This window comes from Mustela putorius, unplaced genomic scaffold, assembly GCF_011764305.1.
Source record: "Mustela putorius furo isolate JIRA1106 unplaced genomic scaffold, ASM1176430v1.1 tig00000874_pilon_pilon_pilon, whole genome shotgun sequence".
NCBI lineage: Eukaryota > Metazoa > Chordata > Mammalia > Carnivora > Mustelidae > Mustela > Mustela putorius.
In genome coordinates this window covers 670,504-689,173 of record NW_025421505.1, presented here as the reverse complement: position 1 = coordinate 689,173, position 18,670 = coordinate 670,504, and the positions used below count along the sequence as shown (strand labels likewise).

Sequence of the window (18,670 nt, the reverse complement as noted above, 5' to 3'; positions counted from 1 at the left end):
AGCTATTGCTTTAGTTCACAGCTGTCAGTAAGCGCTTCCGGTCACCATCTTGGCCTGTGACTCGTCCCAGTTAGCCTACTGTCAGATGACCTCTCAATGTATGTCCTCACTCACATCATTTCCCTGATCAAAATCCAGCAGTCACTCCTCATTTGCTGTGGGGTTAAGGACAAACTCCTTGACATGAAATTTAAAGCCCTCCGCAGCATGACTCCAATCTACCAGTCATAGAACCCTGAAATCATATGGAACTCTCCTCTGACAAACCCCTACCCACTTTCCCAGCTCCCTCCTTTGCTGAGAGCTGTTCCTTCCATCTTAAATGTCCTCCCATTTAATCCAAGTAACAAAGTCCTGACTATCAATCAAGTCTGTGTCAAGTGTCTTTTCTGCTATGAATACTTTATAGACCCTCTTTTTGTTTCCTATTGCTGCCGTAACAAATGACCACCACAAACTAATGGCTTTAAACAACACATAGTTTATCTCACAGTTCTGTAGGTTAGACATCTAGGCGGCCTCGCTTGGATCCTCTGCTGAGGATTCACAAGGATAAATTCAAGGTGTTGGGCTTTTACCAGGAAGCTTGGGGAAAATCTACTTTAAAGTTCCTCTGGGTTGTTGGCAGAATTCAATTCTTTTAAGGTCGGAGTACTGAATTCCCTGGTCCCTTCTGCTGTTAAAGGCAGTTCTTCTAAACCTTTGATTCTCTTGGACTTCTCCTTCTATCACGTCTCTGCTGTCTCCAGCTACAGGAAGTTCTCCACTCTTATGGAATCACGGGATTAGATTCAGCCCACCCAGGTAATCCAGTTTAATTCCCCAACTCAAAATCCATAACCTTAATTATGTTTGCAGTCTGTTTTGGCCATGTAACATAACCACAGTACCACCCCCTCCAATAAAATGGTTTCTTCCTATTCTGAACTTCTATAGCCCTTTATATCTCCCTTATAGTAATTTTCCTCGCATCTAAAGTTGGGAGTAGCTAACGTACTTCAGCTGTGCTAGCTACATGCCAGGCATTCTCCTAAGTACTTAACATATATTGACTCATTAATCTTCCTAACAACCCTTTGAGGGCGGTACTCTCTAGTACTATCTCCATTTTACAAATGAGGAAACTGAGATAAATTATAGACTAATAACTTATAAACTATATATATATATATAATATAAAATATATATAATATATGTAATATAGAGCCAGAAAGAGATGTATATATATATATGTGTGTGTGTGTGTGTGTATGTGTATATATATATATATATATATACACACACACTAATAAATTATAAAACCAGATATGAGAAGATGATGCTGTGTGTTTCTTAACTGGCTTGATTTTCCTTCCAGTGCCACACGACTGCACCAAGGGCCAAGTGACAGATCCTAGCCTATGGAGAGTGAGCAAAGTGATGCTGCTCACATTTCTTGCCTGGCTCCCTGCAATGTATGGCATGGTTTCCCATGCTCATTCTCTCTCTTTGGCTAGAAACAAATGGTGTCAAGATGGCAGAAACCATACCATAAAAAGAACCTGGACCTCTGAGTCACCTCTTGCAGGAGTGAAGTCCAGAAGGTCCTGCTGACTCACACTGGACAGGGGCATGTGAGTTAAGTGATATTGTGTCCAGGATTGCAGGGATCTTTGTTACAGCAGCCAGCACCACTTACTTTGAAAAATACCATAAATTTCAAACCTAGGAAATCTGGCTCTGGAGTCTGCGGCCTTAACTGCAATGTTATCCCTTCCCCCTTCCTTGTCTGAATAACAGTATTTGTAAGACTGTTGGGTAAATCTAATATTCACGGAGATAATGTAAGTGTGGTTTAATACTTTCATAGCATATTTTATAATGTGGTGACCTGAACATTTCTGTCTGGGATTCTACACTCTGATGTCACTTCCCTTTCTAGCCCTGCCTACTTATGTACTGTCTAACATACATACAATAGATTTGCTGAACTAAATGTAGAAAATGAGGTTTTCTAAGTAAATTATTTCTATAAAATATATTTCAGAGAAAATGTTCAGTGCACTTGAAAAGTCACTTTCAAACATTAAGAAAGCATCCTGCTGACACAGAATCTATAAGTTAAAGCACTCTTACCTGTTTGTTTACACCTGCCAGGTGGTACCTTCTCCCAACAAGTTTATCAGGAAGAAACTTACGTTACATTAGAAATATCCAAATACAGTAAAGACCTGCGGTAAAATGTTTTACTTAATGATAGATGTGGTTATGGGTTACAAATTCAGCGTCTTCTCCAAGCAGTAAAATAAAGAAGGTCTCTTTCCCTAATACTCAAGGGCATAAGGTAGAGCCCTTTTCTCTCCACCAGGAGAGCATTCAAATAAAACATTTATACACATTTCACTTTGGACTTTCCAGCAATTTACATATAATCTGGTGCTATTCATTTCGCAGGAAAACTAGCAGAGAAGAGGGAGACAACTGAATTAATCCCACTCTAATCCCCCTGCTTAACACAACAGACTCACAGAAGGACTCCCAGTGGACTTCAAACGAAAGGAAAAAAATACAAACTGCTTGTTACAATACCAAATGTCAGAAGTGTGACATAAATATATCCTGGAACGGGGCCTCAAAGTAATATGCTTCTAAAATGCTTCAAAATTATTCTAAGACCTCTGAACTTCATAAATCCCATCTGGTCTTCCAACTATCTGGCCTTCACCCATCCTAGAATGTAAAGCCATCTTCCATGTACATTCAGGAAATGCAGGTTTGCATAAAACACTTGTGTATATCTATAAATGTATTTTAGATGTTTACAAACATATACGTTTGCAACGTATATGTTTGTTGTAACATATATGTTTATAATGTTATCACAGGTTGCCAAATTGTAAATATTTGCACAAATGTGTGTTTATCTGTAATGGCAATGATGAATGTTCTGCCTCTAGTCTTCCCCTCTTCCCTGAATTTCAGACCCGAATTTTGACTGTGCAGTAGACCTCTCCCCAAGTATTGTAGTATATAAGACTCTTATAGCCCAAAACCAACTTCATGATTTTCTCCCCAAAATGCACTCTTCTGAGGACAGTCCTGATCTGGCTGATAGGCCTGTCATCTACCTCACAGCCTACATTTAAGAAGAAATCTAGGGGTTCCCTTCCACCCCTCCATTTCTCCATCCTATCACACTGACCTTAGAAATGTCTCTGTAAATGTCTCCTTCATCGTTGCAAAAACTGCTCATTGAGTGTCTACTAGGTCCCTACTCTTGTATTATGTGTAGATTACATTGTAGTAAGGGAAGTCAGAAAGTAAACTAGAGCAGAGGAGAAAGCCAGAAAGACAGAGAGAGAAAGAGAGAGAGAGAGAGAGAGAAAATAAATGCTCTGAAGGAAATGAAATAGTCACGTGACAGATCATGATGACTAATGTAGGTGCTATGTTGGGAAGGAAAGAGAAGAAAGGCTTCTCCGAACAGATGGGTGTCTGGACTGAGACCAGAGGATGGAAGAAAGAGAGCCCTGGGACAGCCAGTAAAAGAGATCTGGGCTGAGGGAACAGTCAGTACAAAGCTCAGAGGAGGACATTTTTTGGTTGAGTTCAGAAAACAGGAAAACCAGTGTAGATGAATGACGATGACTAAGGGGGACAGGAGTATAGAAGGACACCAAGGGAGGTAGGCAGAGTCAGCTCATGGACAGCCTTCCATTTTAACACTGTCACTGGGGGAATCTGTTAGAAAGCTTTATGCAGGGTGCAATATGGCTTAAATTGGGTTTTTTCAAGAATGACTCTGGCTGCTCTCCATATATTATTTCCAGGGATTTACTTTACCTGGGAAATAAATGTAAGAACAGGAGAAAGTTAGCACCTATTCCCATCATTAAGGCTAGGAACAGAATTGGCTTAGCCTAGGATTTCTACAGCAGGTGTAGTAAAATATTGCTTGATTTGGAACATTTCTGCATAGAGAATTTGATAATGGAATTGTTGTCTATGTGTGTGCTCGGTTAGGTAGGTTAGAGGGACAGACAGAGAAAAGGGAGAATTGAGGATGACGCCTTCATTTGGGGTCTGAGTGAATAAATGCTCTCACTCCTCCCCTGCCCCCCACCATGGCTCTTGCTTTAGTTCAGATTCTAACTCAAGCCTGGACAAAATTGCAGTAGTGTCCTGGTCTCCATTTTTTATCCAGTGTCCCAGTCTGCCCACCTAATCCTCTTCAAAACAACCTCTATGTTATCCTGTAAATCTCAGAATCATTTCCCTTAAAATTTGGATCAGTCAAGGTATGGTTAGGACAAAAGAAACCACACTAAGTATCATCAGAGAGGATTTAATAAAGATAACTTTTTACTCAGATCACAAAGGGAACATTGTCTTTTCTAGGGTTGGGGCAATTTAGATCATTCATATCTGAAAAATGCAATTGCTACCCTGAAGGCCAGGATACACAGAGGGAAATGGGAGTACCCCACAACCTAGGAGCTTGGAGAGGCTCCTAAATACCCTAAGTTCCAGCTCTAATATTCCCTAAACCCATCATTTTTTTTTTAGAACCTGGTCACCCCTGCATGTGTCATTTACTCTATTTGGAATTTCATTTCCCCTATGTAGGAACAGCTCTACCCTGAATTTCTCCAACCTGAGTGCATTGTTGTCTTCTTTTGACAGCCTTGTGATTCCATAGCTCCTGTGTCAACATGGATCATACTGGATTACCAGGCATCTACGTACAGCTGTCTCACCCAAAGGACTACAGATTTCTTGCAGGTAAGAGTTATGTCTTGAAGAGTTCTTAGCACTCCTCCAGAGATGTTTGTTGAATTGATAGCAGCACAGACAAGCTCAACAATCCACAACAATACTTAAACAACTTTTTGAAGTTCCAACCAGAACTTCAAATACTTATTCACCTCACCATAAAAGGATACAGAATATATGGGGGCGTCACTTTACATGTATGACATCGGTATCAGTTGCTTTTTGTGCCATTAAACAAACAAACAGACAAACAAACAAACAAAACTTAGTAAACTCTGTGGGTTGACAGTTTTGATGGAGCTCAGCTGGATGGGTCTTCGGGTCTCACTAGGATCACCCACACATCTCTGGTCAGCTCTGGGTGGGCGAGAGGCTAGCTAGTCTAGGATAGCTTTGTCTTCTCTGTATGGCACCTTCCTCCAGCAGGCTAGACTGGGCCTGGTTACTGGACCAGTTCATTCTCACTTCTGCTGCAATCTCTTGTCCAAAGGAAATCACAAGAGTAAACAAAACTCAAGAAGTGAGAAAATGACCCCTTCTTTTGGTGGGAAGAGATTGAGTCCTGACTATGGTGTGCTAGTTTCAAGCCTTAGCCTCAAAAGGCCTTGATCACCCTTGCTCACTATCTTGTTGAGACCTTGGCACCACGAGAGACAGTCTCTTGGCTTTCCAGTTGATCCTACTGAGACCATCCTAGGTGAGTCTACATCTGCCCACTCTCAAACTGCAACAAAGACTAGCAGAGATGCTGCCCAACCCACAGCTAACCACAGACGCATGAGTGAGCTATGCCAAGACCAGAAGTGTAATAATAAATTCTTATTATTTTTAGCCACTGAGTTTTGAGGTGGTTTGCTATATATCAATAACAAACTGATAGAGAACTTACTACCAAACTGCCATAACACTAATCTCTATGTTGCTCCAAAGTATCCTTTTAGTTGTTATTTTAACTTTAACTGTTATTTCCTTGAGTTACTAATTTATACACAGTCTCCCTCTTTTGTTCTCAGTTTTCTGATACCCAATGGCAAGCTTTTGTTTTCATGCTTTTTGAAAAGGAATATAGCTTAAAGCTAGGGTCAGCAATGTTACCTATTCTCAGCACAATCAATGAGCAGGGCACAGCCTCTGCAGCCAAAGGTTTTATGCTGGTTCTGACACTGACTAGTAATATATATCTTCAGGCGAGTTTCTTTATCTGTACAATTTAGATAATGATGCAAACCCAGACCCCCACATAAAGCTGTCCAGGTTGTGTATTGCACAATTTCAACTGCTACCAGCTGCTTTTCTCCAGCACAAAAGCTTCATGACTGGACATGGCAGCCATGTTTTTTTTGCGGGGGCAGGGGGGCAGCTCGGGTAAACACATACATAGTAAGCATTTATTAAGGGTTAGCTCTCCCTCCTTCTGCCTCCTAAATTCAAGACATAACATTAAAGCCTGAAACAACTGGAACTTCATGTTCTAACCCGGGGTTAGCAAACTACGGCCCATGGGCCAAATGTGGCCCATTGTGTCTTTTTATAAATAAAATTTTACTGGAACATACCCACTCCACATCTATGGCTGCATTTTACAGTGGCAGAGATGAGGAATTTTAACAGCTCATAAAACCCACAAAGCCTCAAGTATTTATGATCTGGCCCTTAGAAATAACCTCTTTATATCTCAAATTTTTATTGCACATAGGAAGCAGTCGGAACTTGTGTTTAAAACACAGATTCCTGGGGCACCTGGGTGGCTCAATTGTTAAGCTTCTGCCTTCGGCTCAGGTCATGATCCCAGGGTTCTGGACCTGGCCTTGGGTCTTGGGCTCCCGGCTCAGCAGGGAGTCTGCTTCTCCCTCTCCAGCACTCGCTACTGTGTTCCCTCTTTCTCTGTCTCATTCTGTAAAATAAATAAATAAAATCTTTGCGGGGTGTGGGGGGAAGGTTAGAAAACTGGGACTCCTGGATAGCTCAGTTGGTTAAGTATTTGCCTTTAAAAAAAAAAAAAATAAAAATAAAAATAAAAAATACACAGATTCTTGGGCCCCACCTGCCAGGGATTCTGACCCACAGATCTGGCTGAGACCTGAGAAGCTGCATTTCTAACAAGCACCCAAGTGGAACTGTTGTTACCAGTTTCGGCACCATACTTCACGCAGCACTACCCCAACCATCTGAGCTAACCTAACTGTGCTAAATCCTTATTCTTAATATGCCAAGATATTAATAAATTTAAAACATACACAAAAACTGAACCCATTTTGTGCAAAAGCTCAAAACCATGCCTTAGGTATTGACCAAATTACACCTGCATGCCATTTAAAATACAAGTTTCCATACAGATAATTCATGTTTATTCACAGGAGGAAAAAGTTAATCTGGGCCAAAGTCAGTAACCACCAGCCAAAGTCAGAAATCAAAACACACACACACAAATAAAGAACACATATTAGGCTTTAATTACTAGCCTGTGTACAAAATGAAAAATCCATCTTGAGGTTTTCCTAAATTAGAAGGTTTCCTCCTCCTAATTGTGTCATTTGTCCAATTCTCTCAAAAATATCTAATAATGGTGTGTTCGGTGACAACTACAGACTCCATGACTCAAAATAATTTCTATTTTTCCCCACTAATAACAGATTGCTGATGTTCCTCTGGCAGTTCTCAAGCGTTTAGACTGATCACTAACGAAGCAGCTTACTTAAGATATAGCAGGTCAGATCTGTTGTGATCCAGTGAATGATATTTGAAAATCATCCTGCAATGAGCCTTTATAAATTATTATAATTAAGCTGGTTGTTATTAGCCTGTCCTTCCTTGATCCCTAATTTAATTTCCTTCAGTGGTTTCTTTCTTCTACCCATCTTTCTACTTCAGTGCTTAATATAAAAAGAGCAAATCACTTCCTTTTAAAATTGTATAATGTAACTTCATTTTATCTTGATCACTGAGACCATATTCCTTTTATTAGTAGAAAAATGACCTGAATGTTATTTTGAGGCTATTTTAAATATAGAATCAGCCTCAAAGAGCAAGAGATTCTTAAATGGCTATGGGAGAGTTTACAGCTACTTAGGTGTCCAGTTCAAAGGTATAAAGTTAAAAGTAAATGCTAGCTTCCGAAACGTGGGGCCTTAGAGGAAAGACTGGAACAAAAATCCCACACACCCCATGTGCAAATTCAAAGATTTATGAGCTCTTACAACTAAACACACACCCACACACTCCAATGGAATTGTCCTTAGATCTCAAAATGTGTTCCTGAAATAAATCCTTATGCCAACTGGAGTATTACAATAAAGAAATGCTTTGGATGGAGAAAAATCTGGTTTACCTCCTGGTTCTATCACTGTCTTTCTTTCTTTCTTTTCTCCTTCCCTCCTTTCTTCCTTTCTTTTTGCTAGTTCCTTGAGTAGCTTTGCTAATTTATTAAAGTCATGGCTCTTTTAGCTTGAAAACACAGATCGAAAATTCCTATCTCAATAAATTTCCTAGGTTCTGCCGGGATCATGGTTTGGACTGAAATAGTTGTCTACAATTTTACTTTTTCCTTTCTGTTTTCCAAATTTTCTATGGCAGACAAACATTTCTAGGATAAATTTGAGAGGCAACAGACAGAATAGGACTTAGGAGTGTGGACTTCTTCCTAGTGTCTGTGTTCAAATTTTGTTCGACTGTTTACTAGTTGTGTGGCATTAGGCAGCTAAGTAATCTATCTTTTCAGAGTTTGTCACTCTGAAAAAGGGGAATAAGATAAGCATCCCACCTTGCTGGATTTTTTAAAGGATTAATTAATTTTAGTGAAAAGGTTATGGCAAATGCTCAAAAAGTGTTAATCATCATCATTACCATCATTTTTGTTACTTTGGTGATTATAAAATCACCAAAAGATTGATCATTCAATCTTCTGTGTTGTTGGCATAAAACTTACTATCATGTAGAACCCAACTCTTATTGACTATGTTCTCTACCTCTGGGGCATTCAAATTTACCTTCTTTTCATAATGCAAAAAGAGTCTGGTTGGTGATCCAGCTTTCTGGGGTCATCTCCCAAACAACTGCTTGTCTTTGAACCGTTGTCTCAGGGTCTGTTTCTGGGAATTCTCAGATTAAAACATATACTTAATGCTGAGAATGCTAAAGTTAAAATTCACAGCAGACTACCAGGAAATAGAGAAAAGTCCAGTGGAATGAAACAAGTATTACTTCACTCTGGAAAGCAAGGCTTGAAAGCAAGAATGTCTCATTCAGTAAGTCTCTGTGTGCAAAGTAAGGCGGGAGTGGTGTCAATTTTTATTTTACCAGTGGTTCTGAGATATAAACTAGCCACCAGAGAGCACAGTGAGTGGAAATATTATCAGAACTTTGCTTGGAGCACTTGGTACTACTGTCCAAAAAGCAGATGTGAATAGGAAATTAAAAAAAAAAAAAAAAAAAAAAAACAGAATGAGATGAGTTATCGTGGAAGCCATGCAAAACACATAAATTTATCATGAATTTAAATTCCTCTAAAAACAATTGCCTGATTCTTCTTCTGGCAATATTGAAATTTACAAAACCAGACTGACCTTTCTGAAAATAATTTAAAATGTTAGCTAAAATATAAATAAAATATTTTTAAGTATAAGCATGAGTGGGAGAGAGAGTGTAGAATTCTCAGGGGCCAAACACTGATTGAGAGCAGAAATCCAGATAGGCCAGCAGAAAGTCAGAAAGCTTCTAGCTAAAGGCATTTGCAAGTCCAATAGCACTTGAGAGTAGGCGGCTTTCACAGCCTGTTTTGGGACAGGGTTGGCTGAGATCAGGAGATGCCAGAGCTCACCCACATAAAACGGGGTCCACAAAGGAACTACTCTCAGAGTAGAGATAAATGGAGAAAAAAAAAAACTTTCCTTGCTGCCTACCCCCTCCAAACCCTCCCAAGCTTCACACCATATGAATCAACAAGGAAAGCTGATTATCTCAGACCCTGGCATTGGGTAGAAAAGAAAAGACATCAACTGAGAGCTTATAGTTACAAAACATTCCTTTGAAAGGTTTACAGTCCAACTCACATTACCTGAATGGTCTGAAAAACCTCAAGCTGAGAATTTAAAAGCTTGTAGTCTTACTTTTAGGGTAAGCTTCACTGCTTTAATAAGTAAACGCTGAAATATCAGTGGCTTACCACAACCCACTTTATTTCTTATTTACATTATGTTCAATTGCCAGAGAATGGGAGCTGGAGATGAAGAGTTCTCCAACAGAGGTGACTCCGTCTTCACTACATGGCTCATAAGGGATCCCCGAGCATCTGCAGCTACCTGTCAGGGAAGAGGGAGAGGATTCTGTGAGGGATGTTCAGGGTAGAATACTAAAAATGGCCCCCAGTGAATCATTTCTCCCCTTGCCCCTTTCACATTGGGACTTTGGAGCTCCTTCCATGGAAAGCTGGAATCTACTCTCTCATTCTTGAATATGAGTTGGTTTAAGACATGTGTTAGTGGGTTGCCTGGGTGGCTCATTGGGATAAAGCCTCTGTCTTTGGCTCAGGTCATGATCTCAGGGTCCTGAGATCGAGCTCCGCATCAGGCTCTCTGCTCAGTGGGGATCTTGCTTCCTCCTCTCTCTCTGCCTGCCTCTGCCTACTTATGATCTCTATCTGTCAAATAAATAAATAAATAAATAAATATTTAAAAAAAAAAAAAGAAAGAAAGAAATACGTGTTAGCCAACAAAATGTGGTGGAAACAACATTCTGAGTGCCTGAGCTCAAGCCTTAAGAGGGCTGGCAGTATCTACATTTTCCCCTCTTGAAAGACCAACTGCCATCTTGAAAGGATGTCCAGACAATCCTGCTGCAAAGAAAGGCCATGAGAGTTGGGACTTCCCATGGAGAGACAGGCCACTGAGGGTAGAATCATGGCACCCCAGCTCACAGTGAATGACCAGGCCTCTGACATGTGATAGAGACCATTTTGGGCTTTCCAGCTCAAGCAACTTCACAGCTTAATGTAGCCAAACAACTAAACCCAGCCAAGACTAGTAAAATACTGCCTCATCAACAGACAAGCTCATAATAAATAATAAAGTGTTTGTTGTTTTATGGCATTAGGTCTTGGGAGTTATTTGTGACATAGCAATAGATAATTAAAATTGGTGTTCATTCAGTGGCAAGATGTTTATCATCCACATTTGGAAATGGGTGCATTACTCCACTCACATTCCACTGGCAAAAATTCAGGCTCAAGGCCATACTCAACCCCAAGGACGGCTGGGAAATAGAATCTTGCTACATATCTAGGATGAGGAAGAAAATGTTTTGTGAACAACTAGCTTGTTTCTACCATAGAAAACAGTCCCTGTTCCATAGTTTCCAAGCACTTAGCATAGGCAGAAACAGTATCTGAAAGAATTTACCTTTATTTTAGACTTCAAAGGATTAGAACAAAATTCAAAATAAGCCTAAAGACAAAAGGAGACATAGCTCTGGCTATTACAGCTTTTTAATAAGAACATAAGGGAATGTTATGCACAAAAATTTGAAAATGTTTCCCCAAATGATATATCAACACTGACTCAAGTGTAATAGGAAACGTGAGTGGCCTATAACCAACAAAGAGAAAGAATTAGCACTTAAAATCTTTTCCACAAAGAAATTCCCAAATCTTGACAGATTAGTGGGCAAGTTCAAACAAACATTTGAAGAAATAATTTGAATATTAGTCATACTCTTCTAAAGAACAGCAAAAGGAAGAATAGTCCCTAACATTTCATGAGGTGAGTATAATCATGTTATAGAAACCACACAAGTAGCCCAGGGAATGGAAATTTTTAAAAAAAGATTTTATTTATTTATTTGGCAGAGGGAAAAAGAGAGACAGAGAACACAATCAGGGGGATCAGCAAGCAGAGAGAGAGGGAAAAGCAGGTTTCCCACCAAGCAGAAAGCCCAGTGTGGGGCTCAGTCCCAGGACCTTAGGATCATGACCCGAGCCAAGGACAGACTCTTAACCAACTGAGCCACCAAGGTGCCCCAGGGAATGGAAATTTACAGCATAATTTCATCATGAACATATGTATAAAAATCTTAAAGAAAATTTTAGCAAGTTGCTGAGAATAAAGAAAAGATAATACATTATGACCAATTTGGATTTATCCTATGAAGGTGAGGTTGGTTTAAAAATTAAATTTATTTGGGCACCTGGGTGGCTCAGTTGGTTAGGCATCTAACTTTTGATTTCGGCTCAGATCATGAACTCAGGTGGTGAGAAAGAACCTTGTGCCAGGCTCTGCACTCGGTGTAGAGCCCACTAAAGATTCTCTCTCCCTCTCCCTATGCCCCTCCCCCTCCCCCCACTGGAGAACAAGCTCTCTCTTTCTTTCTAAAAGAAAAAAATATATAGGGGCGCCTGGGTGGCTCAGTGGGTTAGGCCTCTGCCTTCGGCTCAGGTCATGATCTCAGAGTCCTGGGATCAAGCCCCACGTCGGGCTCTCTGCTCAGTGGGGAGCCTGCTTCCTCCTCTCCTCTTTCTGCCTGCCCCTCTGCCTACTTGCAATCTCTCTCTGTCAAATAAATAAATAAAATATTTATTAAAAAAACAATAGATGCATTATTTATTTATTTACTTACTTATTTATTTGACTACAGTGACAGATTAAGAGTCTAGTTTCCAGATTGGCATATGGGAACTTGGAAGACATCACTTTGTCTTAAAAGTAAGTAAAAAGTTGAACTGAAAATCAACAACTCTTCTTAGATCCCTCAGAGAATTGAGGTCACAGGGCAAACTGCTGCCCTAAATAGTGAAGACAGAGACAAGGCAGATGGAAAGAATCACAACATACAGGAGCAGAAACCTCTTCTGGAACCAGTTCAGCATTAGGAAAACTGTCAACCAATTGATGAATTCCTAGAGGCTCAGTGTGGATAAAACTGAGAGTTAAGAACTCCAGGGACACAGGTGTTTTTTGGGGAGTGTGGTGGGGTACCATACTTAGTGAGTTTTACCTCTGCCAGGTTCTCATAGTGAAAGTAAGAGAAAAATCCCCTGGGGCTTCCAGTAGGGGAAGGGAAAAGTAGCCGTTTTGAAATATTCCAGATCATCCTGTTTTGCCCCCAGGAAAAACTATTCAACCAGAGCCAAATCTTTTGGATTTCATCAGAGCCTAACTGACCTGGAGTAAGGGAAATACTTGATCCCCAATCCACTCTGGACATTCTGTCCCTCAAAGTGGGGAAAAAAGTACTGAGAGACACTTGCGAAATTCATAGCTCAAGGCACAGGCTCATTAAAGGTCATACCAATCATAGGATTACAGAACATTCTCCTCCCCCACATCTTACCATCCATCCCAAAGCCCAGCTTACTGCAGTGCCTTTACCCAGTACGTCATGTCCAGCCTTCACCAAAAAGTGACAAGACATACTAACAGAGAGAAAGAAAAATACACATTTGAAGAGACAGAGAAATCATCAGAACCAGAGTCAGATGTGGCAAGATGTTGGAATTACCACAGTAGCAATTTAAAATAACTATGATTAATATGTAAATGACTTTAACACAAAAGGCTGGCAACATATAAGAATAGATGCGTAATGTAGGCAGAAGAATGGAAATTAGAAAGAATCAAAATATGTTAGGGATGAAAACACTGTAGCAAATGAAGAATGCCTTTGGTGGGCTCATTAGCAGAATAGACATGACTGAGATAATCTCTGAGCTTAAAGATATGTGAATAGAAACTGTAAAGCAAAGATTTTTAAAAAAAGGAGTGCAAAAAAGAACAGAATACCCAAGAATGGTGGAACAACCACAAAAGTAATAATATACCCATGATGGAAACACCAGAAGGAGGGGAGAGAAAGGAACAGAAGACATATTTAAAGGAACGATGACTGAGAATTTCCCCCAAATTCATGTCAGACATCAAACCATAGCTCAGAAAACATCAAACAGGAAAAATGCCAAAAACCAAACAAATAAACAAATAACAACAACAAAAACCCTACACTGGGAATATCATATTCAAACTGTGAAGAATCAAAGATAAAATCATGCTAGAAGCCAGAGGAAAAAACACCTCATCTTACCTATAAAGGAACAAAGAAAGAGTTAAAACCAAATTCTGATAAAACATATAAGTGAGTAAAGATTGGATCAAAAGTTTTAAAGTGGTGAAAGGAAAGACCCCATCAACGTACAATTCTATATTATGCAAAGTTGTCCTTCAAAAATAAGAGAAAGACTTTCTCAGGCAAACAAATATTGAGGAAATTGGTTGTTAATAGAATGGTTTTTGCAAGAAAGGTGATAAAAATTTTGGCAGAGAGAAAGAAAATAACATAGATCAGAAATTCAAATCTACATAAAGAAAGGAAAAGCATCAGAGAAAAAAGTAATGGTAAAAAAAAAAAAGAAAAATATTGACATAATCTCAATAGGTTTGTAAAGGATGGTGCTTGAAATTATGTTTATATTTATTATATTTGTTTTAACAATTTCTGGAGAGAGGCACCTGGGTGGCTCAGTCAGTTTAGTGTCCAAGTCTTGATTTTGGCTTAGGTCATCATCTCAGGGTCATGAGATGGAGTCCTGCATCGGGCTCCACGCTGGGTGTGGAGGCTGTTTTGAGATTCTGTCTCTCCCTTTGCCCCTCCCCTGCTTGCCCTCTCCATCTCAAAAAAAAAAAAAAAAGGAAAAAGAAAACAAAAGCACTGGACTGCCAGCACCACTTTTGTTGCATATTATCCAGAGAACAAAACAAGAGAACCATAAAGCATAAGAATTGGAAGGAAAGAAATAAAGTTGACATAATTCAGAGCTGATGTGATTATCTATAGAAACTCCCACAAATCTGTAATCATGTTATTATAATGAGTAAGGAGTACAGAAAGTTTGCTGGAACAAAACCAATAGCGGCTATTTAATTGTATTTCTATAAACCATTTAAAAATAGTTATAAATCATAATTAGCCAAAAAAATTAAAATAAAAATTGTAGCTTGTGACTTTCTACAAAATAGATAACTGCAATATTGACAGGATTTATTTTGAATCTATACATCTATTTCGGAAGAACTGACATCTTAATTATTGAGTCCTCTGATCCTTAAAAATTGTATATCCCTTCTTTTATTTAAGTCTTTTTCTAATTTCCCTCAGCAAGGTTTGGAGATCTTATCATAGAGATCTATCACACATTATTTTATAAAAGTCACCCTTACATTTTTCATGTTTTTGAAATGTTTCATGTTTATGATAAGCTTTTCCATTTAATTTTCCAGTACATCACTGGAATTCCCAGTCATCATTAAATTCACTTATTCCTGGTAGCTTTTGTTCTATGTTTATTACAGAGATGACATTATATATTAGCAGAGAAAGAAAAACATTTTAGCAATTAGCTATCCCTAAAAAAAATGAAATCAGATCCTTTAACAAAGACACACGATTCTCCATGGATTAAAAACTTTAGAGGGAGAAGCAAAACTGTAAAATGCTGAAGAAATGTCCAAAAATCCATATTTATGATATTGAGATAAGGATTTCCTTGAGAGCTTGTTTGGAGGTTCTAGCAGGGGAGCGCAGCTACTGGTATACCCTTGACAAAGAACGGTCCTTTCCTCTATCGGGGAAGGTCGTCCTCTTCGATGGAGTGCGCAGCTTTGGGAGGGACGCACATGGAGAGGTGAGGGAGGAAGGGGACACCCACCTAGCCAGCCGGAGCAGCCAATCAACCCTGGCGATCTATGGGGTGACAGATGTCGCAGCCAGATCGCCCTCACATCCGAGATAAGGATTTCCTAAACAAGATAAACTTCAATTAATGAAGAAGAAAGGTAATAAACTTGGATATATTAAAATTAAAATTCTCTGATGATCATAGAGTTGCAGCACAGAATAGGGGTTGGAATCTCACACTTCAGAGACTAATGCCCAGGGTTTGAATACTGGCTCTGCTACCAACTACCAGTATGAACCAGAACAAATTACTCATACTCACCACTTCTCTTTCCTCAAAGTTTAGGTTGATAATAGTACCTATATCAAAGAGTCGCTAAGAAGATTAAATGACTTACAAGAAAATAGAGTCATATAACTATGTAAATGTTCATAAAATAAATTTTATAAAAAGAAATCAGTGAGAATGAAATTTGAAAATTGGGAGAATATATTTGCAACAAATATAACTGACCCAAAGTGTTAGAATATCTATTGATCCATCCATCAATCCATCCAACTCTCTATCTTCACATAAATCAAACATAAAAGACAGTAAGCAAGGGACAGAACAGGCACTTCACACAGAAAGAAACAAATACTTTAAGGTCGATTTGTCATTGTTGAGGAAAGCTGAAGATGCTCCTAAATTAAAACCCAGTAAGCTCACTCTTAGGAATACACCCTGGAGGAACCATTATACCTGCAGTTCAGGAGATCTATATAATAATGTTTTTGGAGTACTGCCAAACAAAACAAAAGACAAATTTCCAACCATAGTAGATTGGATAAGTAAGTTGTGTAATTCAATTTTTAGTAAAACTGAACAGTTAAATATATCAACCTGGATGAATCTCAAAAATACAATACAAGGGCTTTTTTTTTTTTTTTTTTGAGCCAAAAAAAGCAAGTCACAGAAAAACACATTCAGTTTGAATCCATTGATATAAAGGTAAAAACATGCAATATGAAACACGTTGTTTAGGTACACAAACATATGTGGTAAAATAAAAAAAGAAAAACAGAGAAATGATATAACACAACATTTAGACTAATTATCTCTGATAGACATGGCAGGGATGGAATTAGAATGGTGCAAGAGGCACTTCAAATTTAATAGAAATGTTTTGTCATTCTAGGTGTGCTGCAGAGCCCCAGCATGCTGGAACAATAAAACCCTTGCTGTTGCAGAAAGAGCCGCCTTGGTGTAGTTCCTCCGCGCCTCCCTGGGTTGAGGTCTTCTTGACCCTAACAGGTGACTGGTATTAGGGTGTCATTGCATTATTATTATCTCCTCATGTTCTATACCATTTTATTTTTGTATCTACTCAATGTTTGATTAAAAAAGCAATCAAATACTAAAATCACTTGTAGAAGAGAGTTCTGATGTATAGTTTTTAAGTGACCACAGGAAGAAATAAGGAACAAATAAATTTTGATCAACATAGGGAAGAGCAAGAAAAAGAAAAGAGAAATCAAAAAGCACCCAGAAACTCTCAAAATAGAAAGTGGTGTTGCAGGGTGGCAGAGTTCTTGCTCATAAGAGTCAAAGAATGATGAAGATTGAATCTAGTGGAAAAAGGACTAAGTGAAGTGAAAATCTTTTAAGAGAGGGATAGAACAGAAAAGAAAAGCTGGTGGTCCTGAATGAGTTGCCACTGAGGGCTTTTACATTGGTCTTTCACAGGAGACCGATCAGGGAACTTGGTAAATTTCTTGTCAATATCACAGTGGATTTGTGAATATCATGTCTATATTTAGAACAAACAGAGCCAGCTTGTAAATATCATGAGCACAAAGGAGGTGCTCTTGTAAATATCATGTCTATTTCTCCACCTGTGGTATTTCTGTGAGCCTGGTTATGTAGTTCCCTGCATTAGCCTAGTCCTATCACCCCCCATTTGTCTCTCCCTACCTAGCCTTGCCTGTCCTATGGCCCAGGTAAAATTAACCAAAATAATCATAATCACTATTGTTAGTAAAATTTGTTTATTATAAGGCAGTGATTCTCAGATTGTTTCAAGAAACAAAATAAAAAGCAAAATTCAACTATATGGAGAGGTATATTCCACAACAATACCAACAAAACAAAAGGAGCTTTGCACAGTGGCAGTATCCTAGCCAATGAGGTTTATCTGAGGCGCGATTATTGCTAATTGAAAACAAAAGAAGAATAACAATATATAGTAGAAAGTTTAATTTGGAAAAAAGGGTTTATTCTATTTTCCAAAATTATAAAGACCTCATTGAGAATAATATAGTCATAAATCAGTCAGTTAATAATCTCACAATATACAGTTCTTTCCTATTTTTCATGGAGTCCAAATTTGTGTTTGCTTACTTATTAAATTTTATTTGTAACCTTAAAATCAATACCCATGGCAATTTTGCAGTTATTTACAGACATGTACCAAGAGGCAAAAAATTAGAGTTATCAAAGTGCAGTTATCAGTGGAGGACAAATAAGGCAAAGCTCTGCCTTCTTATTTCAGCTCTCATACTGTAAACAAGTATCTTTGTTTCCTCGCCTATTTAGGGGCATGTTTTTCTTATTTTGTATGCTTTTTCTTGGTGATTTCACGGTTTAAAATGGCCCCCAAGCAGAGTGCAAAAGTGCCACTAGGGCTCCTAAGTGTCCTTTATGGACAAAACGTGTGTTAGATGTTTCATTCAGACATGAGTTACTGTGCAGTTGTCCATGAACTCAATGTTTATGAATCTATAATATGTATTAAATAAGGTGTCTTTAAACAGAAGCACATATAAAACAAGATTATATTTTGATTGGTTGATTAAAATGTTGTGACCAGTGGCTTAAAGGAACCTAACTTAACATGCCCTCTAGGAGCAATGTCTCAGTGTTTGCTAATTTAGTCTTCAAGCCGACTTTGAGAATATAACAACCACAGATAAGGACAATCAACTGTTCTTATAGAGCACAAAATCACAATCACATTTGGAGAACTGAACATGTCTCTGAGAATTCAACAGATCAATTAAACTAAATTTAATTAAATATAAAGAATCCAAATAATCCATACAATAAGCTTATTTTGGCTGGCTGCTAGCTATCTTCTCTGCCCAAAGTCCTACAGTAACATCCACATCAACGAACTTCCCAACACTCCAAACCCCTAGATCCTTACCCCTTTATCGCCAATGCGGTCTTCCTGATCTAAATTAGTTACCTGCTCCCCTGGTCACATCTTAGAAACTGTTATCA

General features: G+C 38.7%; 1 pseudogene; it reads left to right on the top strand.

The window, feature by feature from the left end:
- The first annotated feature begins 17,542 nt into the window (after positions 1-17,542).
- On the top strand, positions 17,543-17,668 carry LOC123393576 (annotated as a pseudogene).
- The last annotated feature ends 1,002 nt before the right edge of the window (positions 17,669-18,670 follow it).